At 38.2% G+C, this 27700-nt stretch overlaps 1 protein-coding gene and 1 long non-coding RNA gene across 3 annotated transcripts in view; one reads left to right on the top strand and one right to left on the bottom strand.

Annotated features, from left to right (window-relative positions):
- Positions 1–27700, bottom strand: part of LOC6582089 (serine/threonine-protein kinase NLK) — an 86818-nt gene that overhangs the window by 45867 nt on the left and 13251 nt on the right. The window lies entirely within an intron of this gene.
- On the top strand, positions 17863–23381 carry LOC122757623. The gene is made up of 2 exons (XR_006357720.1): positions 17863–18270; positions 22227–23381. It is a non-coding gene; the product is annotated as an uncharacterized LOC122757623 (long non-coding RNA).

Here is a 27700-nt window from a genome sequence, read left to right as displayed (position 1 = left end):
AGAAACCAGCACATGTGAAAAAAGAAGAAGCAGAGCAAAAAGAAAAAAAAAGTAGTTATAACTACTGAGAAAAGTGAAACAAAACCAGACTAAACATTCGCAGCAGCCGCAGCAGCAGCTGAGAACCAGTTCAGCAAATGTACAAACTGTTGCAGTTGTTGCTCGAAGATCTGTAAAGGCTGCTAAAGTAGCTAAGCAGACGCTAAGACAGCGAAAGAGACAGAGCGACAGATTGGCGAGACAGAGGGAGTTAGAGAGAGAGAGTGAGAGAGAGAGAGGGAGCGGGGGGCGTGAAATCGATGCGTTGTCTTCGTTTTCGAAGCTCATGAAATGCGCAGGAAATCAATGATTCGGTTCGCTTCGGTTTCGATTACACGCACACGAAGACGATTGGCGACGACAACTGCTGCAGCAGCAGCAGCAACAACAACAACAGCAACCACATGTTGCTGCAACATGCCAGCCTAGCTTAGCTGCATGTTGCTGAAAGCATTTGCAATAAATTAACTAAAATTATAGACAATTATTAGCATTGAGCGAGTGAGCGATGAGTTGAGCAACTGGCAACTGGCAACGTGCAACTTGCAACGTGCTACGTGCCACAGTGCAATTGCATATTTATTGGGGCGTTTGCGCATTTTAATTAAGCGATTTGTCATTACAAAAGGGTCCAACATGCATCTTGCCTTGTCTTGGCTTGCCTTGCTTGCTTTAGGCCAAACAGCAAGAGGCAGAAAAAAAAAACAGAACGCTTTTCTTATTGATTACACACGTTTAAACAGGTAAAACTGCGTCCAGGGGGCAGATCAGATAAATATGTGGCATATACGCGTATTTAGATAGCCGCTACCATGAACAACAACAACAACAATAAATATAGGGGGCGCAACGATCATTATTCAATTACAGCGTTGGATTTTGCACTCAACTTTTGTGCATTGAAATTGAAATGGGAATGTTGAACCATGAAATTGTAGGCTAAACGGCTATGGAATTGCTATTGACAATGGAATTGAAATTGGAATTGCCCTCTGCGATGGGAAATGGAATATATTGTTGAAGAGAATCTGTGAGAAGTGCAATATGAGAGAAAGAAATTTAATTGAAGAGCGTTTTATACATTGAAAAAAAAAAAAAAAAATTCAAGCTGAGAAGAATTTAAGTAGAGTTCCAAGTGGAAAATTCATGCAGTTTTTGTGGAAAATAGTTTAAATTGAAAGCAATCGAAAATGAATATATTGAATATTGAAAAAAGTTAAAGTTAAATTCGAATTGAATTTAGGAATCAAAGTCATTGAAAGCAACTAAAATTGCAATTTTATGGTTAAATAAATTAACATTGAATTGAATTGTAATGCAATATTGAAGACTTCATTGAAGGTACAATATAGTTCTAATATTAGATTCAAGTCTCTCTCTCTCTCTCTCTGTTTTATTTGAGTAAATTACAATTCGTGACGAAATAATTGAATCGACATCAATGAATGAAATCACATATTGAGTTAGTTGATTGAATTGAATTGTATACAATTAGCTTCAATGTTGACAACGGTTTGATTTACATAGGCAAATGCGTAGAGTTCACTAAAAGAAAATGATTAGCGACTAAAAGTTGTTAAAATCCAGAATAGAAATAAATCTATTTAAATGGAGGATTTTGAAACCAAAACATTTAAATAATAAACCAAATATTAAGCTGACTTCACGCTCTGATAGCAATCAATAACAAAATCTAAATGCGAAACGTCGTCGAGCTTACTTCCTTGTGGCAACAAAGCCAAGATAAAGCCAATTTTAGGCAGATTGAATAGCTCAAATTTCAGTTAAGGAAGCAGTTAATAAAAGCAGCTGTTTGCTTTAAGAATTGATGTAATATATACACGTATATATGTATGTATATATATGTATATAATAAAGTGAACATTTTCAGTAGCGCCTCGAACAGTTTGGAGCAACAGCAACAGACCCAAAGAAGACCCAGAAACGAGGTCGTGAAGTAGAGCCCCCAAGCTTTGGACATTCGTGTGTAATTTGAGTGGCGTGTAAGCTGCCAGACATAAAGCCCGCAGCGTGCATAATTTAATATGAATATTATAAGTGTATATATAAAAGGTTACCTCCCCTGCCCTCCACTCCCCTAGAAGCTCCACACTGCACAGTTTGTTCAGCCTTTGCTTAATGACGAGCTGAAGTGCAGCACTTTCAACACTTTTAGTGGCAATTTACAGGAGCTGACCACAAAGACAAAAAGGCAGCAGCTACAATAATGACCACGTCCACGCTGATTGCTGATTATGACAGGGCTGAGGAGAAGGAGGAGGAGGAGGAGCAGGAGTATGAGAAACTAAGGGAGCTCAAAGAACTGGGAGCTCTGGGCAATCTGGTCAGCCTGGTCAGCCGCCTGAGGGCTCCAATGCCTGTGGCTGGGCAGCAAAAAAAAGGGTGAGAAAAAGAGCCAAGTTAGATTGTCGTCGAGGCACATGCAGATGATGTGAAGTGCAAATAATTATGACAGCCAAGAGCAGAGGGCAGCCAAACGGAAGCGGCTGCAACAACAGCAACAGCAACAACAACAACAAATCGTTGCACACCTGCAAGAGAACAGCTAAGAAAAAATAAAATAAATTGCGTGGTGCAAGCAAGAAAAAAAAAAACAGCAACAACAACCACATCAACGTCTACTGTGAGCTGTGCAACACTTGAACTTTACTGCAGCTGCAGCAAACATAAGCAGGAAAGCCAACGGCCAACGGCCAACGGCAGGCATTGAGTCAGCTAAAAAGTCTCAACCTTAGCCACACCTTCGGCAACGCCAACAAAACTGTGGCAGCCAACATAACGATGATTATGAAAGACAATCAGCTGTGCCACCATTGTTGCAGTTGCAATTGTTGTTGCTGCTGCTGCTGCTGCTGCTGCTAGGCAGGCCTGCCTGCTGTTGAGGTTTGTAGGGTAATTGACAACGGCTGGTGCAATGCCGCGCAGCCGAGCGAGCCAAAGCCACTCAATGAGCCACCCAGCCAGCCAGCCAAGCGGCAAGGCAATACCAAATGCCTCAGTTATTGGCCCAAAACGAATAACAACAAAAACGCTGTAGAAGAAACAAGTAAAAGTGGTCTAATGGGGAATAGACGACTAGCGAATACCTAGAACTATGTGAATAGCTGGGGAGGATTTGATATAAGCAATCATTATGATAGATATGACCTATTATCTGTCGTAAAATAAGCTATTGATTATTATGAATTAACTCCGATTGAAGCGTATTACAAAACGAAGTCGTCATTAACTATAAAGTTTATGATTGATGTATTCATACATAAGGCCAGAGGAAACTACACAGAGAATTAGCTCATCTAAGTTTTTCTCAGCAATAATATACATATAAACTTTTAAGAATATAACAAAATTGAACCCTTTAGAAGAAAATGGATTTGGTCTTAGACAAGAGGAGATATGTGCAATTAACTTAGGCTTTGTAGAGTTTTTATCAATTTATAATATTTAGAATAAACTTAGTATTGCAGTGTTATAAAAGGAGTCTTTAGCTGTTACAAGAATCGCGATCGATGCATTCATAAAAAAAGAAACTACATATTAAGGTAGATCGAATCAGCTTGGCTCTGTTTTCCGCATATAATTTTAAGCTTCAGCCTCATCTCCTCCTGCCTGTTACATAAATCCCAACAAAACCTTTATACCTCGTTTACCCACTTGCCGTTCGTATAACAAAAACTTAAATAAAAGCGCAAAGAAGCGCAAGGGAACTATAGAACTATAGAGCCTCCAGCCCAGCCGAGGGGGGTATTTTAATCTTGTCTGTCCCTAACAAATGGCTAAGCTCTGCGCGAATTGCTGATAAATGTGCTGAAAAGGCAGCACAGAAATTCCAACGAAAAAAACTAAAGGAAAAAAAAAATAGAACTGAATCTCCCCGAGCAGACAATAAAGTCAAGTAAACTAATATACATATATTTGCCTTACATAATCCAACTGGAAAGATGCTAAATTCCCAAAGTCTACAACTTAAATTTAAATACCTTAAATGACCACTCAACTGACAGCGATGGGCTGCTTTGTTTGTTGTCATTAAGTCGCAGCTTGTCAAGTTCAAAAACTTTAAGATTGATAATAAAAGCGCAACTGCGTATAAAGCCCCTATATATAGCTATTATACAACAGTCGCCGCCAACTAGGGGGGCATTCGACATTATTATAATAATATGCCGCTAATTATGATGGCCCTTCAGAAAAGTTTAGCATTAACTGATTGACCTTAAAGGGCATGAGAGCGACCGTTGAAGTTGAAGTTGAAGTTCAAGACGTCGACTTCAAGTCAAAAGTTCAAGCAATACAAATTGTAAAACATAAAAGAACCGCATTCAAATGAAACGAAAATCAATTAGCAATTAATTATGTTCGAAACGGGTTTTCCGTTTCGGGCATCCTTAAACGAGCCAAACACGAAATTCACCGCAGGGCGTCGCATAAATTGTTAGATTAGATAATATTCGTTGGGTTTGATATTAGTTATTGGAGTGGGCCAAAATGTTTACGCTTTCAATTAGCAGTTAAAAATGATGACACCCTCCCCCTGCCGCTCGACCATCGCCCCTCGCCACTATTAATGTATTTAAATAAGCTAAACACCTGAGGCCAATTGCGTGTGGTTAGCTTATAAAATAATACTAGAATTGTTAACAGCTTGAATGCGTAAGACTTGTGGAGTCTCATCAACTAGCTTTACCGAGTAACGACCGAGCTGCTGCCCTCTGTCCATATTCCTCTCATGATGCCCCTCTTATTATTAACTTCTTTTTTTTCTACCTCTACCTCTACCTCTACATCTACCTCTACCTCTACTTCTACCTCTACTCTACCTCTACTTCTACCTCTACTTCTACCTCTACCTCTACCTCTACCTCTACCACTACCTCTACCCCTACCTCTACCTCTACCTCTACCTCTACCTCTACCTCTACCTCTACCTCTACCACTACCTCTACTTCTACTTCTACTTCTACTTCTACTTCTACTTCTATTCGACCTCTACCTCTGCCTTCTGCTCTCTTCCATCCTTGACCATTTCCTTCGGGTTCCTCTCTTCAACTTCCATTTCCCTATCCTACCCCTGTTCTACGCCTCTACCTCACGCTCTGCCCCTACTTCTACCCATGTCACTACCTTGACCAGTCCATTTCACCCTCTAGCACTTCTTTACCCCACTGCTCGTCTCTATCTCCTATCCACCCATCCTCTCCCTCTTGTTCTGCTCCCCATTGGCACGCAATGCGCCATGACACTGGCTGACGACGACAAGTGTCATTATATCAAATGATTTTACTTTTGGCCACAGCCACTGGCGCAGGCAGGCATCGGGCTCACTTAACTACTCGTCCTCTTTATCTGCGCTCCAGCTCCGCCCCAGCCATGCCCACTCCACTCTCTGTCATTCACATTGGCATTGGCTGCCAACTTTTGAGTGGCTTATGAGTCCTAGCTCTCTCATTCACTCCCTCGTGCGCTCTCTCTCTCTCTCTCTCTCTCTCTCTCTCTCTCGCTCTATCTCTCTCACTCTGTGCTTCCTTTGTTTGACAGTTTTGAAGTGTTATGCGATTTTACATTATTGGCTCTGCTTGTGCGCTCGTCTATTGCTGCCCTCTTTTATTCTACTCTCTTGACTCTTCACAGCTATCTCTCTCCTCTCTTCCTCACTCCCTGTCTCTTCCTCTGAATCTCTTGTTAGCTGAAATAGTTTTGACGTACTTTTGCATATGTTGGCTAAAAGTTTTGTGCATCGCTGATGTGTCTGGCTTCTAAATAGATTTGCGCTTGGCGGCTTTGCAGGTTGTCAGCTAAGATAACACTGCAAGAGCGAAGAGAACGACAGAGAGAGAGAGAGTGAGAGAGATAGACAGCCAAGTCTTTGTTTGATAAGTTTTCTATGTTTTTCACTGCTTTTCTGCACGTGTCTTTAACAAATCCATTTGACGTCAGTGTTACTTGCCTGTTTTCCATTTGGACTAACAAACTTTAATAACTTTGATGTGCTTGCTGTGATTCCAATTGTTATTGCTAATGCTAATAAAGTTGACTTGAGCCCGACCTTTGCCGTTGCAGACCTTTGAGCTTTAACTAGAAATGATTGACTGGAAATCACGTTGCAATTCAGATTTTATTACAAAAATATTAACTGAGTTAATAGGAGCCGGCTAAAATGGCAGTTGATTTTGTGAATGCCTGTGCTGTTGGTATTATAAATATAATGGAACCAGAGCAGGCTTTGAGTTGGCAATGATTAGAGTCTCTCAAACTTAAATAGAGTTTAGATTTATATAGACTTGCTTGATTCAAGCACTTTTATTATTTATGATAGAGAAAGAAAATTAATGAGAGTGCATTCAGAGCTTATTCCTAATATATAAAGCAAAAAGGCTCTATCATTGTCTTAACGGAATGTAAGTCTCAGGTAATTGGGCTAAAATCTCTCAGCTAATAAATTTCCTGCAACATTTACAGGATTTTTTGTTTTCCTTCTCACATGTTGGCAAATATTTATTCGAATTCGGTTGTAGAGTTGGTGGTGAATGTCTGCTAAATTTCCTGTAATGTGTAGGCTTACGACTAATTATAATGAGGGTAAATATGATGTGTGAGTAATTTAATTTTAGGTTGCCCTAAAGGCAAAGTCAAAACGTGGATTTCCATGATATTTGCATAAGCATATATTATGTTGGATTTCCATGTATAAAAATTAAAGCAGGTCTAGCCTGCTGATACCCTTATTTTCTAGTAATTATAGTATTATATTATAAAGTAAAATAAATGAAATCATAATAAATAGAACTGAACATGATTATATATACATATATTTATCCTATATTTAACTCCTACTTCGTTCTATTAAAAAATTTAAATGTATTTTCCTCTTGCTTTCAATTACATTTCATTTCACATTATTTTTGCTTTGCTTAAAATGCTTTAAGGCAAACACACACATACCCAAATGTATATTTCTATATATATTTTCTACTTATTTATTACTGTAAAAGCAATACATAGTAGATTTCAAATTTAATTGTTTGTATTTTTAAAGCCAATTAAAATTTGAGGTAACTTTTGCTGCAGCACTTCAAATGGTACGCACACAATTACTCACGCATTCTCTGTCTCTCTCTACTATATCTTACTCTGTCTACTCCAATTTGCTTTTTACATATTTCAGATGCAACATCTTCAAACGCAACAAAGGCACATATAAAACACTTAACAATTTGTTGCTGCTGCCTCCAATGCTATTCAATACATTTGTATATATATGCATGTATGCATGTATGTGTATATGTGTATATTAATATATATGTAGTTATATTTATCTATGGAGAGCGTATAGGAAATGTCAAGCTGGCCGCACATTTTGCTCGATTCTGTTGCGACTGCCATAAGTTTTGTTTGCAATTTATGCACATGACATGAAAACGTGCGCAACAGAGAAACACGCACACACACAAACACATACACACAGGCACACAAAGAAGCTGTTGTTGTTGCTGCTGCCGCTGTCTTTATTTACGAGCTGTATTTTACGTATGACATTTCTTATAATATTTTATTGAATTCCAATTCTAGCTGTCGATTGATATTCAATTTTTACGCTCCAACATTTTCACGTGTCGCATTTATTCTTTTTTTTTTTTTTTCATTTTTCTTTTGCTTTGCTGTTTTTGCTTTTCCATAGGCTCTCTTTAAGCATAGACAATTTTATACAAGAGCTAAGCAAAAGCCCAGCAGCAATTGCTAGAACAACAACAACAACATCAACAACTACTGCTACTACTACTACAACTGCATAAGCCTCTCGACTCGCTGGCTGGCATGAAAAACTGGGTCAAAAGTTGGAAAAATTATAAAGTAAAAAGAAAAGTGTGGAAAACTTGCGAGCTAAAAAGAAAAACAACAACTGCAGCAGCAGCAACGGCGACTTCGAGGCGAATGTTTACATACACACACACGCACACACACACACATATGCATGTGTGTTTATACATATATGGAAGACAGTGCACTTTTGAAGCGCACGCAGCCCAAAGCATTGCACTTTTAAGCCCTCCCCCGCCCACGACGCCCTTTGCAACCAGCTCCCCCGTCTTACTTTGTTTATTATTTTGTTTAGTATTTTCTTTTTATTTACTGTTTGTTTATGTTACTTTTATTGCAACGCCGCAACGGCGAGGCAGCCAAAATGTTGCACTGCCACAAGAGGCTTTTTCGTTTGATGATGCCTTAAGGTAAGACCAGAGAGGGAGAGATAAAGCGCGAGATGAGTAAGTGTGTGGGGTGGGCAGGGCAGGGATGGGCAGGGCAGCGTAGTTGTTGTTGCTCTTGCGGCGACTGCGGAACAATGATGCTGCATTATTCCAGCAATCGAGTGAATTAAATGCAAATAAAGGAAAATAAATTAAGGCATTTGATATATGTTATATATGTATGTAATGATAGATGAGGGCATTTATATACGGTTTAAAATTCAAGTTTAATATTAATGAATATAATATATAAAATAAAATTTCTGAATTGTAATTATTTACTGTTTTTTTTTTTTTTTTTTTTTTTTTTTTTTTTACATATAAAAAATATATTATTAAATATAATTTAGTTGTTTCTCACAACTTTTTGTCTATTTATATTTTTCTTTCGCTATTATTATTAATTATTTTTGCTTTATATATACATATGTGTGCATTCTCTCAAAATACACAAGCACAGTTCTCTGCCCCTATAATGAACTCATGCCTGGAAGCCAAACCCAATTTGGCAGTAATCTTGTATTAATTTGCCTTGATCTCGACGTCGTTTTGGAGGTGTTAACCACAATTTTATGCAAATTAGTGAACAAAGCTGATGCATATCCCCAATGGCTTACGAAAGAACAGAACTAATTGCATAGAAACTCAACTTGTTTTCGGTAATAATTAATTAACAAAAAAATGTTTCTTTAATTTACCTATTTATTTTTTATTTTTGCAACAAGCTGAAGCCGCACCTAGGCAAAAACAAAAGCCGCAAACTATAGATATGAGCATATATATTGTATAACACCTTCAATCTGCTTGCCATGAAAATGGAAATTCAAATACCCGTAGTAATCAATATTGGCTAATTATAACAAAATGCAAACAGAAATAAAAAAAAAAAAAACCTGGCCTTGAGCCAAACAATTGAATAGCAAAAAATAAAAATAAAAGAGCACAAAAATGATAAAATGTCAAAGCAAACAAAATTTGCTGTTAGATTTTTACGCTTTTGTTGTCAGCTGCAGCTAAATGTTAAAAAAAAAAAAAAATACAATTTATATAGTTGCAGTTCAGCTTGACTGACTGCATAATACTCTTGGTGAGCTATAGAAGTTATAGAAACAACTGGAAACGTCTGATGGAGCAAAGACAAAGACAAAGACAGATTATGAACAGATCGAACTTTAATGGGCTACAGCAAAACTTGATCATTTTTACCCCACATATACATCTATATAATATTTGTTGTATCAGCAGGCTGACTATTAGCTTAAAATTGTGGAAGAATTGTAGTCAATTTATAGAGTAGATGCATCTTTCATCAATCTTTGGGGTATTAAGATGAAGTCTATGTAAGCGTTTTAGTCAATTGGTCATAGATATAAATTTTAATATATTTTAATATAAGGTTATCAATTTCAACATGTTTTATAGTTAAAAAGACTATAGTGTATCTTGGAAAAAGAAATTGCTGAACTTTTCGCTCAGAGAGCTTAGCCTAAAGTCTCAGACAACAGTTTTTATGCCAAGTCCCAACTCCATCTCTCCTCCACATCATTGATAAGCACAGATAACCGACAAGCAGACAGTGCAAAAAACCAATATGCTCATCTCACTTAGTCAACGAGCATAAAAAGTAAGAAAAATAAAATACAACTGCACACGAATGTAAATAAATTACATGCAACAAATGCAACAACAGTCGCCGCTGACGTCGCAGTCACGTTGAATGCGACTGCTGCTGGCTGCGACGGTTGCTGTCGCTGCCGCTGCTGCTGCTGCCGCTGTCTGTGCCACTAACCCACTTCAAGACAACTCAACGCTGTCTCTTTCTAGCACATAAGCCGACCCGCTCTCTCTTTGTCCCGCCCGCTGCCTTGCTGTCTCTCTTTGGCGCAGCGCAACGTGAAACGTTGACAACAACAACAACAACAAGAACAACAGCAGCAGCAGCAAATCAACTGCCTTCGCTTTTTGCATTTTATTACGAAAATTCTTTGCATTCAAAAAACAAGAACCTAAAAGCATTCAATTAATCAGCTCAGCTTAAAGGTTGAGAAGGGGTTTGGGGGCTAGGGACTAGGGGCTGGAGCTTGTTGCCTGCTTGAAACAAATTAGCGGCTTAAAGTGCGCCCTTCCCCCAACCAAAGGCGTTGATTGATTCGAAGGGCTTGCAATAGACACAGGCATGGGCGTGGCTCGCTTTGGTTAGAGTCCATTTGGATCATTTGCTCAATGGCAGCTGTCAAGACTTTCCCAAAGTTTTGGGTGCCTGGGGTGGGGGGAAACGGCTCAATTGAAAGCTTATTTATAGGCCCCATCACACTCGACAGCCGTCGACAGTTGTGACCCAAAAATGTTTGCCGCCTAGCTGTTGTTGTTGTTGTTGTTGTTGAAAAACCACAAAACCACTTTTGACCACACAATCTTCGAAAAGCCACAAAGTGCTCAAGCTGCTAACTGAGATAAAGATAATGACATGGAGCACTATGGACACTATCACACATGGCGAGACTGAGCAAAAGACCAAATCCATTGTTTGGCCTGCTCTGATTCATCAGCAAACAGCGCACACTTCCCCCTCGCCTCCCCGCTCGCTGTTCGCCTGCCCATAAGCATAAACATAATTTTCTATTGCCGCCAAAAGTTCGAGGCGATTTGAGCTCGATTCAACGCTTTGTCACAACAGCTGCAACACAAGTTGCGTTGCATTTGCGCTTTTCAAATGTTGCACAACTTTTTTTGAAATTTATTTTTATTTTTTATTTATATCTATGTATATCTCCTTTTTGTTTTGCAGTTGCTAAATGTAACTGATTATGAAAAAAGGCGCAGAGCGGGCGTATTAAGCTGTGGCAAATTCATTGTGAATGGTTTAAAGTAATTATCAATTTTCATTTATTAATTAATCAACAATAAACAATTTATCAATTTTATTATTTTGAAATGTATAAAGAAATAAAAATGCCACAGCTAGTTTATAGCATTTGCTATTCTGCTTTTGATTATATATAAATTGTTATTTAATTGTTATTTAATATATTATATAATTGTTAATTAAATCCTACAATAATTTCAGTTAATTTCAGTTCAGAAAATTATATCAGACTTTTTTTTATATAAAAGATTTGTAGCTTAATTTATTATGACTTTTTATGCTTACATTGAAAATATATACGTATATCATATATTTTTTACAAGACTTTCATTTACAATTCTCATTGAGTTTTGTCATATATCAGTAGGGCTTCAACCGAATTTTATCCAAGAGAACTTATATTAGGCCCTCTTTTTATAAGTATGTGACTTCTCTTTAATTTCCTTCACAAATTTCAAGCTTTTATTTATAATTCATAAAGCGTTTCAGCATAACTGTCCATAACTTCGTGTCACTTCATGCTGCATAATCAAAACGAAAATTGAATTTAAATTCTGCTTCAACCGAACTTCAACTATTTACAGGGTATGCTGCTAGCTTCACGCTCTACACCTTAACATTTTTAGGTTTTCATTTGATATGTCTTCTGGTTGTTGTTGTCGCATGCTTATACTTTTTGTGGGCTTCTCGCTTAGCTGCTCAACTTTGTTTTTGTTTTTGCATATAAAGACGCGAGTAATTGCAATGTTAAGTATACGCCGAGTGGCGCACAAGTTATGCTGAACAAATGCGCACACCCCCACACACAATTACACATGCCCACACACACACGCACACCTATAGCTGCGTCAAGTCAACAACCAGCTGCTGGGTCAATGAACTGCATATAGCCAAAGCCATTTGAACTGCACTGAAATGTTAATTAATTAAATTTGCTTATATCAATAACGATAATAATAATAATGATAATGGAAAATATTAGACCACTGAGGGTTCATTGGCGCACACACTCGACAAATTACAAAATTTTTAATATGGCATAAATGTCATTGCAGCGTGTTACACAAACTTAGGGGCTTGGTCAGGGGTTTTACTGTACTGTCAAGCAGGGATGGGCTTCACTGTAGAGGAAGTGAGGTAGTTGGGTAGAAGTTTTACTGTACGGCATTAATTTAAAACCTGTTGACTCATTCCTAAAAGCAGCCACGCTTCAATTATTTGCTGCAGTTGGAGATGCGCGCGCGCGTTTTACACGCGTTTTTTATCGCGTACCTTCGAGAAAAGTTTGCGGAATTAACATAAGTAAAACGACTGACAAAGTGCAATGCCTACAAAAGGGCATTAGACCGTTAAGCCTTGGCGTGTTGTCTAAGTGACGGTAAGGGCAGCAGTGGGCGTGGCAGAGCTATAACATTATTTTTTCTCCTCTTTTTTCTGCATTGTAATTACGATATAAATTCACAACGGATTTGGCGGATGCGAACGATGCGAACGCTTTTTTGCATAGATAAAGCTGGCCAAATGAGTCTAGGCTAAAAGTTATTGTTGCTCTATGTAGTTGCTTAATTGTTGTTGTTGTTGTTGTTGCTGCTGTTTCTGCTGTTGTTATTGTTGCTGGTGGTTCAGTGCCGCCAAGCAGCAGCGCGTAAAAGTCAACGACAGCAAAATGTGGCGCTCAAATTAAATTTTGTTTTCCACTTTTATTGCGGTTACAACAGAGAAGCCGCAAGTGCTGCCCCCATATCAAAATAATATATATACATGTATATAGCATATCTGGCTATACAATTTTAATTAAACACACACACGTCAAGTGCTTTTTGGTTAGTAAGATCTGGAATTTGCTATCTCTGCGGTTTTCTGAGTCTGTTCAACTTTGACTTACGATCTCTGTTCTCTCTTTTCATTCATTTTTTCGGCCAACGATCCATGACACATTGTCTAGAACTTTGAGCTGTGTCTCGCCAATGCCGTTATAATTGTGAACACTTTGTTGTGAACTTACCTGTAAAGAAGAAGAAAAAGGTAAATTGAAACATGAGTCAAGCTAATAATAAAAATTGAAAGCAATTACTTAGAACTAGAGAGGGTCTGGGACATAAAAGATCTATACATATCAGATGTATACAATTCTGAGGAAATTATATACCCCCCACTCAGCACAGTAGTACCTCCCAGCTGATGCCTATCGGCTGCCGAATGCCTATTGACTGTGCTCAAAACTTGATAAGCATCACACACTGTGGGAATTCTACCCCTAAATATGCATATAGATGAACAGAGAAACAATCCCCAATGCAGAAAAAATGAAAAGAATGAAACTCACTCTCAAGTGACTGCAGCATATGAAATACAAATTTTAGATCATTGTTTTGTTTTTTTTTTCTCTTTTGGAATGAGGAAAAATGTCAAAAACAAATATAGCAAACACTTAAAATGGTCTCAAGTGAGCCGAAAACAAAAAGTCAAACCAAAATAAAAATAAAGAGAGATGGTAGTGGTAAGTGTGATAGAGAGAGAGTGTGAGAGAGAGAGAGAGCATCAGATGCACAGTCGGAGAAAAACATCTAAACTACAAACAAACAAAAACAAATGAACGTAAGAAAATACGAAGTGATAGACTAACAAATACTCTCTAAACTGAACTACAGTGACTACTGCTACTTCTGGGATAGATCAACAAATACTCTATAATCTATGCCAAGCTACAGCTGAATAACTTAAAACTGAAACGAATACTCGAATATTCTTTTTCATATATTCTACTCTTGCTTAAACCTGAATACCAAATATATTCAGACTTTAAATTTCGAGTTCTTTATTTATGTATGTAACAAAATGCACAGCCACTATCAAAATAGTCGACTGGCAGGCGTACGTAACTCTAGACGCTCAAAGCTTCTAGATCAATTTAGCTTCTCGTTCATTCTACGATATAATATATTCTACAGGCCATTTCTCACACATACATAGTACACCCGCTTGTCCAATTTCCTAGACGCTCAGGGTATAAACAATAAACAAAACACAAACAAAATAAATAAACAACAACAGCGCATTGGCCCAGAGCTAAAGAAGTAAAAAGTCAACTGGCGGCTAAAAAGCTATGGCAAAAAATGTCAAACGAATATGTGTGTGTGTGTGTGTGTGTGTGGGACGGTAGATGAGCAGGGGGCGGGCCAGAACGGACAGGATGTGGGATGAGGTCAGTTGAATGCCTGTAGAATATGCTGTGCTGAAATTTATGCACATACAGAGAGAGAAAGAGATGGGAGAGAGAGAGAGAGCGACTTGACTTGGGAGCTATTGCTAGTCCCCGAAGGCTACACCGTTTTGGGGGCGTGGTCGCCTGGCCCATTGGGTTGCCTTGCAGCGTGGACGCTTTGCAAAATATGCACGAGCACGAAGAGAAATTTAGCTGAAGGACGCGTACAACAAACAGACAGACAGACCTACAGAGATAGAAAGAGATAGAGAGAGAAACTAACTGACGGACTGACTGACAAACTGCTGATTTTTATTTGAACAGCGACTGCTTTATGAGCTTCTAGCTGCATTTACAGCAGCTATCACAGTTGGTTGAAAAACTTGCACAATTTTTTAGATTGCAATTTTTTTTTTATTTTTTTTTGTGTTAGATGTGGATGGACTGTGGCTTTGCGGCTGGGAGTTAGTTAGGCTCGCAAACACAACTGTCAAGGCTGCTTAAAGTTGAAAAACACACATGAGAGAGATTGCAAATTGATACTAAATAATGCGAGAGATCGTAGTTGAATGCACTTGAGCCAAGTTTGTTCATAGAAAGCTGACAAGTTGATTAAACGCCGAGTTGAATAATTATAAACTAATTGAACTTGTTTATATAATTATGGTTATTAAAGACTGACGTGAGTATATACTAAGTGCATTTATATTATAGAGGACAAATGTTAACAATTATAAAGATATAATACACATATATTATTAATATTATTAATATACAGTATATACAACTGAAGTTAAACTTTGTACAAATAGTTTTATTCATGCATATATGTTTTTCTATATATTATATATTTATGATCAGTCGAGTTGTCCAAAGTAGAAAAACTAATTCTTACAAAAATATGTTTTGGAAATAACTGCAAACCGTTTTTCAGTTTCGTCGAATAAGTGTCTCCTACTCACACTCTAAAATAAAAACTCAGAGAGCAACCGATTGCGTCGGTTCTTTAACGAAATCGTTCGCGATCGTTCGGAAACCTTTTTTCTCCCAATTTGAGTTTCATGAAGTCTATGAGTGTGAATGTGACGAACGTTTGCATTGAGTTGAGTTGAGCTCACTGAGTCTCCCATTGTGCGAACGTTAATCGAATCTCTCACTAAATGATATTCGTTTAAAGAGAATCACACGAATAGTTCAACTCCAGCCACTCAACCGAAGTTCAAAACGAAAAGAACCGAAGGTTCCTGCTCAGAGCGAGAGAAATTAATCATGATAGAATATTAGGTTAGCAGTTATTTACAAGCTATGTTTTCTTACATTGTTTTGCACATTATTTATTAATTTGATATCATTTTTTTAGTTTCTTTAGTTATTGTTTTTATGAATATTATTTAAATTTTTATTTTTTTTTTTTTTATTTCATTTTAACAACAATTTTTCATTTGAATTTTCATGATTATAGCTTTATTTATTTATTTCAATTTTTGCCAATTTTATTTTTCATGAATTTATTTATTTCGCATTTAAAAGTGCTTTGTATTTACTTTATTTCATTTTACTTTTATTACTTTTTTTTCGGAGTAATTTTATTTTTCGTTATTTCATTTTCATTTTATCAATTTAATATTCCATAATTTTTTACCTATAATCCTTTCATCTAGTTGATTTGTAATGATTTTTTATTAATTTTCTATGATTCGTTTATATATTCTTGTTAATATTATTTGTTCCGCATTTTGTTTTCAATTATTTCATTTGCATTCTTTCAATTTAATAAAAATTCCATGAGCTATAAATATTTGCAATTAAATGTATAACTTTTTTATTTAGCTTACTTGAATTGATTTGGTAATATTTATGGTTTTAATTTATTTGGTAGGAATTTCATAAATTATATAAATATATATTGCACTATCTGCTTTTGGCCACGTTTTGCTCAGCCTACTTTCAATTTGGTAAGACAGCGAGACAGCGATAATCTTATATTTGATTTAATTCGATTTTCGCTCAAGCTGGCCAAGGCCATTAAAATTTGGATAGCAAATCGAATAATATTTTCTATCGAGCCAAAGAAGAAAATACAACTAAAAATATAATAAATATTATTCGCTCTCTCTCTCTTTCACTCACACTATTCAGCTAGAGGCTGGCAGCTAAAAATTCATCAAGCAAATACATAAATACAAACACAAATAGTCAGGCAGATAAAAGAGAAAGAGAGAGTGAGGGAGAGAGATAGAGAAAAGCAATGCGAGAATGCGCCACAAAACACGTACAATAGCTAAAATAATACAATAACAAATCGCCACAGTGAATGCTGAATGCTGACGGAAAATCGAAGCAGGAAAATCGCTGTAACTTGGCAAATGGTTTTGGGCAGAGGGAAAACAGCTTTGAAGTGAAGCTGAAGCTGGAGACTGAGGCTGCCTTGGCTTTTGTCTGTGGGGCCCGTGTGCCCGGGCATTTGCTGCGTCCAGGGGCACACGCACACACGCACAACTTTTCCTAACACACACATACACACAGAAACATGAAAATCTACTCAGCTGCTGCGAAGGGTGCAAAAGTATGTGTGCGCGCGTGTGTGTGCGCCTCTGTGTGTGTGTGCGAAGCGAGGGTGTTATAAGCGGTTAAATTTCGAACATGCCCTGGCTTCCTCTGGCCCAGCTCCTTGCCTTTTCTTCTCCCGCACACACACACAGACACATTTTTACCTACGTCTCAGTTTCGTTTCCCCTTTGGCCCTGCCCGGCTCTAGTTGTGTGTGCACGCGCCGTTGGCGCCGTCCTTACAGCCAATTTCCCATCGTCATGCTCGGCTCTGCTCTGCTCTGCGCCCCGCTTAAGCCTCAACCCTCTGCCGCCTGCTGTTTGTCCTTTGCGCGACCCCCAGACCAATGCCACGCCCCCTGCCCTTACACACACCCCGCGTCTGTCCACAGTTTGCTCCACGTGCGTTTCGTTTCGTTTTTGTTTTTGTTTTGTTTTTTTTTTTTTTTTTTTTTTTTTTTTTTTGGGTGTCTTTTTTTGGCATTTTCCCTTCTGCTGTGTTGGCTAATTTTACGTTACGCATACGACACGTGTATGTAGGTGTGAGTGTTGTTGTTATTGTGTGGCTGAACGTAACAGAAACTAAAATTCTGTTGCCTAGTTTTAAGCGCTTTATGGCACAACACTTTGGGGCAGCTATGCAAAATGTGGTGCATGCAACATGAAGCTAAAATTTAATGTGAAATAAATATGTAAAATAAACAAAAGAAACCAAATTTACGATATAATAAATATCTAAAATATTTATATATAATTTTCATTTGTATACAATTTTTTTTACAATTTTCACATATTTTTTAAATATTTTTATGTATTTCTTTTGCTTTTGTCAGTTCGGTTTTCCGTCTCGTTTATCTGCTGCCACACGAAATTAAACACAAACAAAAAGTGAAATAAAACAAAATACGAAAAAAGTTAAATAATCGTCTGCCCATGTTGGAAAAAAAATGAAACTTTTGCCTGCGTTTTGCATATTTTCGTTTCGTTTTTTGGTTTGCAACGTAAAATGTCGTTTAAAATGAAACAAACCAGCAGCAGCAGCAGCAGCTGGCAGCCGTGGGCCTGGACGGGAATCTCGGCTAAAGTCAGGCACCCGGAAGCTGCCACGCCCCATATTACCCCCCTTTACCTTTGGCGAACTTTAAGCAAACGCCCACATCATGCCCCATCTTGGCTGCGTAATCTAGCAACTACTCGAGCGGCATAAATTTTAGCAACAAGAGCAACGAAGACGACGACGACGACTGCAATGTGGAGCCATAAAAGTTACAACACAATAAGCAGCAGCAGGGAGAGAGAGAGGGAGAGGGAGAGAGAGGGAGCGACAGACAGAGTGAAGTGACTGTGAGTGGGTTTAAGACCTGACCAAAGGGCTACACGCACACACACTTACACACACACGCACACACACACACACACATACAGCTGCATACATAAACACACATAATTTCGCACAAGGCACACCGAACTTGGCGACTCGCTCTGCATAAGTAATAAAAATAGTAATTTGCTCGTAAAATAGTTGCGCTCAAGTAATTTTAACGATTATGATCTTAATCAACTTGCCAACAGGGGGCGGACTCTGGGGGCAGGGGCCAAGTGGGGGCCAGCATCCCAACCATTGCAGTGCTTTCTAAAGTTTTACAAGCATTTGCCAACAACAACAAAAACACAAGATTTCAGATTTGAAATATTTTGATAAATATAAAAATACAGATAAAGTCTGGGCAGCTATGCTACATAAATTTTACATATAATTTATATAATAAAAGTTAAGTAAGCTCTAAGCAGTAACTATAATTACAGAAGCTTATCTGTGGCTCCTTTGACATAGGAAATGTGATATAACGAGCTTTTATTAAATTAAATTCACACAAGCAAAAGCATTCATCAATCTTATTCTTAATAAAAGTTTGCCTAAGAATGTATAAAATGAATGTTTGACTATTGCAGAAGGCTAAATCTTTTAGAGCATACGAGCTAGATTCATAAAAGTCTGTTGCTAAACTACTGTTATTTCGGCACAGATAGAACTTTAAAGTTTATAAATCAACCGTCAATCAAAATACTAATTTGGTTTTCTAATTTAAGAGTTCTTCTTCTCTATTCCTCTCAATCTCATTCTCATGTTCCCTCTTTTTAAGTGTTTCTCCCTTCGTCACCGTTTCTTTTTCTCTTTGTCTTTCTCTTCTTCTCTCTCTATCGAACTTTCTCTCCTTCGCTGTACGCTATCAATCTGTTTCACTCCGTTCCTTTAACTACCTTTTCTAACCCTTATCTGTCATTTTGCTACAGAGAGAGAAAGTAGAAAGAGAAAGAGAAAGAGAGAGAGAGTGAACAGAGTATGTAGAAAGAGATGGAGAGAGATAAAAAAGAGAAAGGGAGACAGATGAACTGACTGAGACAAATAGTTCATCTGTCTCCCTTTCTCTTTTTTATCTCTCTCTATCTCTTTCTACATACTCTGTTCACTCTCTCTCTCTCTCTCTCTCTTTCTCTTTCTCTCTCTGCTGCGTTTGTTCTCTCTCTTTCTCCTTTGACTATTCTCTCTCAATGTCCTTTGTCTGATCTCGTTCTCTCTCTCTCTCTCTCTCTCTCTCTCTTTCTCTCCATTGTCCTTTGTCTCTATGCCCCTCACTTTAAGCCTTATTTCATAACTTATATGAAATAATATTCCCAAATCAACACAAACTCAGGTATTTATTTAGTCGAAATGCCCAAACTGCTTTACTATATTTATTGTATTTAATAAATTATTCAAGCACTTTTCTGATTAACCACACAAATTTTTTTGCAAGGAAAAAAAAAAGAAGAAGCAACAACATCACGAATCCAATTAAAAGTTAAAGTTTCCACAGTTTTTCCCGCACAAAAGCCACAGCATTTTCCCCACACATGAGCAAAGTAATCAGCCCACAATTTGCAAAACATTTCTACATAATTTGCATGCATAGAAAACATATAGTATATACATATATGTACCGTAAATATATGTTTTCTATATGCTCTACATATATGTTTTTCAATACTTTTTTCATATTGCACTCAGTCAGAAACAAATTATAATTTTCCATTTTACAAAACTTAATAATGAACATAGAGCCAAGCCCGATATGTGCTTAGAATGCTTTATAAAGCGGAGGTAAATTATTTTAGCAAATTTTTTAGCATACAAAAAGTTATGAAATTTATATATATATATCACACACATACATATATAGAAGGTTGATGAACAAAACATGACTGAGCCAACGAAGGCGTTGCAAATGCCAAGCAATGAGTAAGCAAAACAGAGCAGGGAAAAACAAAAGAAAAACTAAGGAAAAACCTCAAAAATATAAGAGAAAAGCATAGGGAAAAACTGAAAAATAGGAAATATACGGGCACGGAAAAGCAACGCTTGAATTTATGTGCATAATTTTTTTTATATCAGCGACAGGCGATAGAAAATACCAGTGCCAGTGGGCGTGGCAATTACAGAGAACGAGGGCGCCATTCGAAGACCGAGCGTGGCGAGCAACAACAATGCGAGGCAAAAGTTTTTCGATTTGCTTTAATGTTAGAGAAGCATTGCTAGGAGTTCGCCAAAAGGTAATTGAGAAATGGTACAGGCAAGCCCAGCTACAACGGACTGCAGCCGCAGCAGCAGCAGCAGCAACAGTGGGCGCGGCTCGCAGGCAGCATGTGTGAGTTATGTGGAAAAGTTTTGTGTATGCCAGCACCTACAGGGTATCACCTTAAGTGAACAAGCACAAACAACCAACACATGCAACAAAGAAGCTGCAGCTCGCTCGCTTGCCCGCCGGCGCTGAAAAGCGTGCTACACTTTTTTTGATACAGAATTAAAGCCGCGCAAGTGCAGCTTAGTGTGCATGTTAGCATGTGCATGTATATGTGTGCATGTGTGCTTTGTTAAGCACTTTTAGTTATGCAAATTTCATTTCAAACATATTTGCTAGAGCATAAACAAAACAAGCAGCAGCAGCAGCAGGAAGAGAAAAAAAAAGCAGAAAAGAAAACTGGTGTGAAAACAAAACAAAGCCAAGTCAAGAGCTCAAACTTTCTGGCATTATAACAGTAATAAGTATAGAGTGTATGAGTGAGACAGGTGCCAGAGAGAGAGAGAGAGAGAGCAGGCCATCAACAGTGACTTTGGCGTTTGGCGTTGAAGTGTGTACTTTGTTTAATGAGTTTTCAAGATGAGTTTTTGTTGCCCGGTCGCAAAAGGCAGCTGCAAAACAATAGCCGCAACTGCCACGCCTATACGCCCAAAAGTTATCTGTGCCTCTGTGTACGTGCGTGTGTGTATGTGTGTGTAACGAGGCCAGGTCAGATATATATATAATATATATATACATATATACAGTAAATACTATATACATTTTTGATTGAAATGCGCGCTGGCAGGCCAAAAAAGTTGCCGAGTCAAAAGTTCTCCAGAGAATGAACGGAAAACAAAATGCAAGTTGAAGTGAGAAAAAGTGCAGAATTGAAATACACAAAAACAATAAAAAGCAGCGCGAGTGAGTGCTCTAGGCGAAGGAATGCACAACTGGAAGATATCATAAAGAATTGAGGTAAAGATTAAAATAGTAACCATATTATGATATATGAGTGGATAGATATGCAATAAAGAATATGTTCCTAGTTCCAATACTTATACCTACAATCTATATACCAAATTTAACCGCTCTATCTCCTAGAAACTTCGAGCAATGCTTTCAAAACCAAAGTAAAAATCAGAATATTACGAATTTATTTAGACTGAAATGGCTAAATCAACAGTATCGTTAATCCCTAGCCACCTTACATATACTTTCACTGCAATGCCACACCTACAACTGTCTGCTAGCTACATTTGTAACAGTAACATAATACCCTGCACTCTCCTTTTCCATGGGTATATCAAACAAACGTTAACTCCCAAAGAGAACGCTGTGCAAATTGGGTGGAAGAAAAAAACGCTCAAGAGCGCTGTGGGACGGCATGCCTGGCATACCATGCTGCCACGCCCCTCAAGCGCCCACAACAATTTTAAAGAATTCTACCGCTGCAGCCACAACGAAGTTACAATTTATATATGTACAAAGGAGGCCAGAGAAAATGTTAAAAATTTAGCGCACGGCAGGTAAAACACAGCAGGAGGGCAATAAGAGAAACACAGAGATTTTGTTTGCTTTTGCTTTTGATTTTGCCTTTGCTTTTCCCGTTGCCTTTACCTTTGCCTTTGTGCCGTTGCCCTTTCCAGGGATAATGACAAAAATGTTGAACAACAAAATCAATTGATCAATTTTACACAGAATTTTCCCCGAGATGTTTATCGGAAAGGAAACGAAACGGCAGCTAAAAACAAATTTCATTTAACCGAAGCGAGACAAAATCTTTTGTTTACACAACAGCGCGAGAGAGAAAAGGAGGCAGAGAAAGCAGTGAGAGTGCGAGAGGGAGAGGGAGAGAGAGAGAGAGTTCATGGTGTACCCCTACAGCTCCACACAGATTTCATCGTGAAGGTCAATAAACTAAGAGCAGGCAGATCGGAGATCTATGCACATATGGTCGCATATTTATTTATTTATATATCTATAGGAATAGTTAAAATTTGATTCGAAAATTGAAAATTAACAGCTGGATAAATATGGGCAAGCCAAGTGCCTGGCGGGAATAGCAGAGAAAAGTCATCAAAGCCGGCGACAACATTGATCATAATGATCTATCCACGAAGATAATCACGTTCTATTGGCCGTGCGTGCCTTCTTAAGGTGCTGACAAATCAATGATGAGAGAGAAAGGGAGAGAGAGAGGAGGGCAGATCCATTTAAATTTAGCAAATAGCCAAAGAAACTGGAAAAACTATGACAACGACACGAACAGCATGTGCAGCAATGAAGCGCAAAGCAAAAGACAAATAACAAACATCGAGAAAATCTTTAGCATTGAGGAAAATGCTGCCTCCGCTTTCACACATGACGCTGTCAACGCCGTCAGTGAAGCTGAAAGCGAATTAATGTTAATCCGATAATCAAATGGTAAGCTATGGCTGTGTGTGTGTGTGTATATGTGTGTGAAAATCGAGGAAAAACAAATAGTTTTCATCAGATTCGAAAATGTTGTCGCACGGAAAACAAAGTCAAAGTTGAGATTGAGCAACTTGTGAAGATGTTGCTGAAGTAAATTTAAAGCGAAAATGAAAAGAGATTGGAATTTGTCTATATGTATATCTACATATATGTATGCATACAGTATAATCCGGATATAACGACGATCCCTTCAGCTCTATGGCCATTCAAGATTGCTCATATAAGTTTGACTTAGGACCGTACGGACGCTATAAGCGTAGTCGCTATAACCGGATTCTACTGTATATCGATTTCAACTTCAATACATATCCACCTCTAAATATCTTATATAAGTATGTATATAGAAAAACTGCATCTATAAATCAATGTGTTAATATGTTTATCCGTCAGCCTGTTCATCTCAGCCTGTTTGTAGCAATATCAATAGATCTATCATTTGTCCTCTGCATGTTTGTCTATTCCACATTCACTTCATCTGCTTCTTTGTTTGATCTATTTACTGTCTAAATATACATCTAAGATTTATAGATCTATATATATATATTCAGAGATCTATCTATCTCCCTCGCTATAACATCTATCCTTCAACATATCTAATAAATAGTTCTATGCGTGTATAAGTCTCTCCCTCTCTGTACTTTGTTAATTTTTATTGCAACATTTTATGCACATTAATTAAGGCCAAACATGTGGGCAATGGCTAAGTCTAGAACTGCTAAAGCCTACATAACGGTCGCACCAACAGGCGCTCAGAGCGAGAGCGAGAGCGAGAGCGAGAACGATAGCTATAGCCTGCTGGCTCGCCTAAAAATAGTTACCCTTGCCACGCCCCTCTCGCGCTCGCTCATGGATTCGCCTCGCCTTTGGCCAATATTGTTTTATGGCCCATACAATATTACCATTAGATAAATTGCCTTTTGGCCTGGACATGAACTGGACAAAATGCTGAGAGCGTTGCCCACTGGAGCTCGTTTCTATAAGTTGCCGCTGCCACTGCTGCTTCTTCTTCTTCTTCTTCTTCAACTGGCCACATCGCGCTGCTTGCCACGTTTCAAATTACTTTCTTTATTGATTTCCCGATGACTCGCATTGTTTGCTATTTTTACTGCACTTCTACATGCATTCCAGCGACCAACTACTCCATGGCATTATTAGTCGTCTCTCTATCTGTGAGTGTGTATGGGTAGATGTCTGTTAGTGTGTGTGTGTGTGTGTGTGTGTGTGTGTGTACATATGTTGGCATTCACTTGGCCAACCCCTAACCCCATGTTCTTTGCCCACACACACACACACACGCACACTCTCACATTTCACATGTGCGTGTCAATTTGATGCGTGTGGCTGCTGCTGCTGCTGCTGCATTTTGACCCTTGGAACTTTTCGTGCCCCGCGTTGCTTCAATAGCCATGAGCCAAAGCACTTTGTCGACACTTTGCTCTGCCATCATAAAAAGATGTTCCAGCTATCCACACGTTTCACTCTTATCCGACGCTACGACCCGCTCACTCTCTATCTCTAGCTCCCTCTCTCTGCCTCTCTGTCTAATCTGTTTCTCTGTGCATTTTTTTGTGTGTTATGTATTTTCTACATTTATTTTATGATGCATTTTTATTGAAAATTTAATGCATTTTCTTGTTGTTGATGTTTTTCGACTGCATTTTATGTGCCAAGCTGTGTCACAGCCATTGATTAGAATGCTGCGCCCTGCTCCCCGCCCCCAACTCCCCCTCATCTAACTGCTATTACTCATTTTGGAAACTTAGACTTGCCGCATATGCGGGCTCGAGGCGCTGCTTAATTGAACACCCAACCGTTGCCCCGCCTTCCCCTTGCCCACCTGCCTTCAAAGAACCCTTAACTAAAAGTAACTATTAATCAGAAATATATAAGTCGTTCTCGACCTACTCTAAATTACCCATTTGCGTTTCGTTTGTGGGTGTTTTGTTCACTTTACTTACGTCACCCTCTAAGGAAACAAGGCATCAATCAAACTTACCTGCAAGACAAAGAAGAAGAAAGTTATTAATAAATAAAAATAAGAAGAAGAAGCATGGAGGCTTTAAGTCGGATACTGCAGCATTTTCAAGCGAAAACTTTATTATAATTATGAAAAGTTTTGAAAACTTAAATGGGTCTCTGATTATATTCCATTATTTCTGTGCCTCGTTAAGCTTTCCATTACTTGCAAAATGATTTTCGCTTGAACGTATATCATGTTATCTATAATCTATATATAATTTATATTATATATTAATATGTATTTATAGAAGCTAAAATGTTTTTAGAAGCACTATTTATCAAAAGATTTTATGCCAAATTCAAATTGCTCTATTCTACTTTTTTTTTTCAACATATATTAATACTGCAAATAAATAATTCCATACAATTACTATTCATACTACTCTAAATTTTTATGCTATTTTATTTAATATCCAAAGCTGAAGGCTAATATATTAAAAATGCTTAAACTTTTCATTCATTAATATTCAAAAATATTTACTCAAAGCATTTCCAATCTACTTTGACAATTCTTTTATAGCTTAGTTTTCAGTTAATTTCTACTACATTTCCAAATGATTTTTGAGCTATATATACTAAATAAATCACATCAACTACATATATACTATATAAAGCATATCAAATTATTTTTTAACAGTTGATTCAATTGCACCATTCAGCAGCTATAATTAGTCATGAGCTCATTGACCAGCTCATTAAAGCCCTAAGCGTAATTAGCTCAACTCGGCTCAAGCTCAGCTCTGCTCAAATGCGAATCATCTAACAAGCAAATTTATTGTATATATCATTAAGAAGTCAGTTTTTTTGTTGTATATAAATAGTTTTTGCCGTGTTTTTCTTCTGATATATATCTAATCAATAACCACAAGAGCAAAGCCACAGCACTTGCACTCCCTATTGCGGTTTTCGACAAACAAAGTTAAGGCACGTAGTTGTTGTTGTTGCTGTTGCTGTTCTTTGTCTCTTTGTGCATGTCTGGAGGCAAAAGTTCAATTAAAAATATTTAAACTGCGCCTGCCGCACACTCCAGTGCGAGCCAATGCCTGGGCTGATGCGTGTCAAAACTCAACTTGGGATAGGTTGGAGAGCTCCCGCAAGGCAACAGCTACAACAACAACAACAGGCAACAAAATGTGCACAACGAACGCCTCGCAATGGCCATAAGCCGCAACGGTCAGCGTCTGACGACCCCGATCGCCTCCCCCCTTGACCATAGCTCCCTGTACCTGACCTCCTCTCCCCAGCACCACTCAGCGCCAGCCAGATGCCCCAAGCCTCCATACCTTCACTTCTCTCATTCTCCACAAGCAATGCGGACTGCCAGACCATCCGGTTCTCAGTCGTTGTCGTAAAAACACAACAACAACAACAACAACAACAACAACAACAATAAAACCCCAACGAAAATTTCATTCTTCTTTTTGTTCTTTTTTATATATTTTTGTTGTATTTTTTAGAGTTTTTTTTTTTGTTTTGGGTGCAATGAACGTTGCGTCGTTGCTGCGCATGCGTGCCAGCAGCAGCAACAACAACAACAACAACATTGTTGCTCGGTCGTCTGCCCGGTTCGTTGAAAAATTCGTTAATAAATTGGCTACCCGAACTGCAAAGGCAGCTGAGCAGAGGCAGCTCCAAGCTCCAAGCTCCACCTTGCGTCAATATTAACATGCATGCTCATCCTTTTTCGCTTTTCGTTGTTGTTGTTGTTGTTGTTGTTACTGTAGCGACTGCTACCCCTCAGGGTCAACGGCCCACTTGTGTCGTAGTCGCTATTATCTGCGACCATCTGCCGTTGCCCGATTCCAGATCCCAGATCTTCAGACAGGCATACCTCCAGTGCTCCCACAAGAGGGAAGAGCAAATGCAGGCAAAAGAGAGAAACAGAGAGAAAGAACGAGAGATTTCGATAGACCCTAATCGATTTGTGACATGTGAGAAAAATCAATAAGCGCACCACAAAGAGAGCGAAGCCGCTCACAGGCTGCGTGCAGCTGCTCTCAAGTGTCCTGTCGCACAAGGACACAGGTACTTGAGCTGTGCCCATATCCTGTTCACGATCGTTGAGCAACCCCTATTACTGCCTACTGTCGGTAATTTGAGTATACTCTCCCTTATAATACACACTCACAATTCTGCCAAATCTTAAGGTTTCTCTTGCAGGATCTGTTACCTGTGCGCAAAATAGTTGTTTTTGCACCTGCCTGCCACAGTCTGTGCTCAATTCTTATCGTTCGACTGAATGTTAAACAACCCACAGCTAATTGGAGTACGCAGAAAAGGAAGAAGAAGAAGAGAGAAGAAAACACAATTGATTGGGCAGTTGATTTAGGGAGCTGGAGTTTCAATGGTAGTTTACTTCAGAGATCAGCTATTGAGTGATATATAGACTTGGATTAAGAGAGAGATTGATTTGAGTTGACAAGGGGCATTACAATTGGATTAGCAGCATTAAGTAAACTGATGAAATAGGTTTTTTTATTGATTTCTTATCCTCAATTTACAAATTTCCCTGATCGAGTGATAAGTGAGTGCAACATAATTGAAGAATTCTATGTCTAAATGTTAATCTTTATATACCGCTTACATAATATTTGTATACATTGTAAGAGTATATTAAGAGGATTTGATATACTCTTCATACAATTCTGAATAAAGAGTATATAAAATCCTAGTCATAA

This window comes from Drosophila mojavensis, unplaced genomic scaffold (genome assembly GCF_018153725.1).
Source record: "Drosophila mojavensis isolate 15081-1352.22 unplaced genomic scaffold, ASM1815372v1 contig_74, whole genome shotgun sequence".
Taxonomy (NCBI): domain Eukaryota; kingdom Metazoa; phylum Arthropoda; class Insecta; order Diptera; family Drosophilidae; genus Drosophila; species Drosophila mojavensis.
The sequence above is the reverse complement of the archived record's forward strand: the minus strand, read 5'-3'. Positions and strand labels throughout refer to the sequence as shown.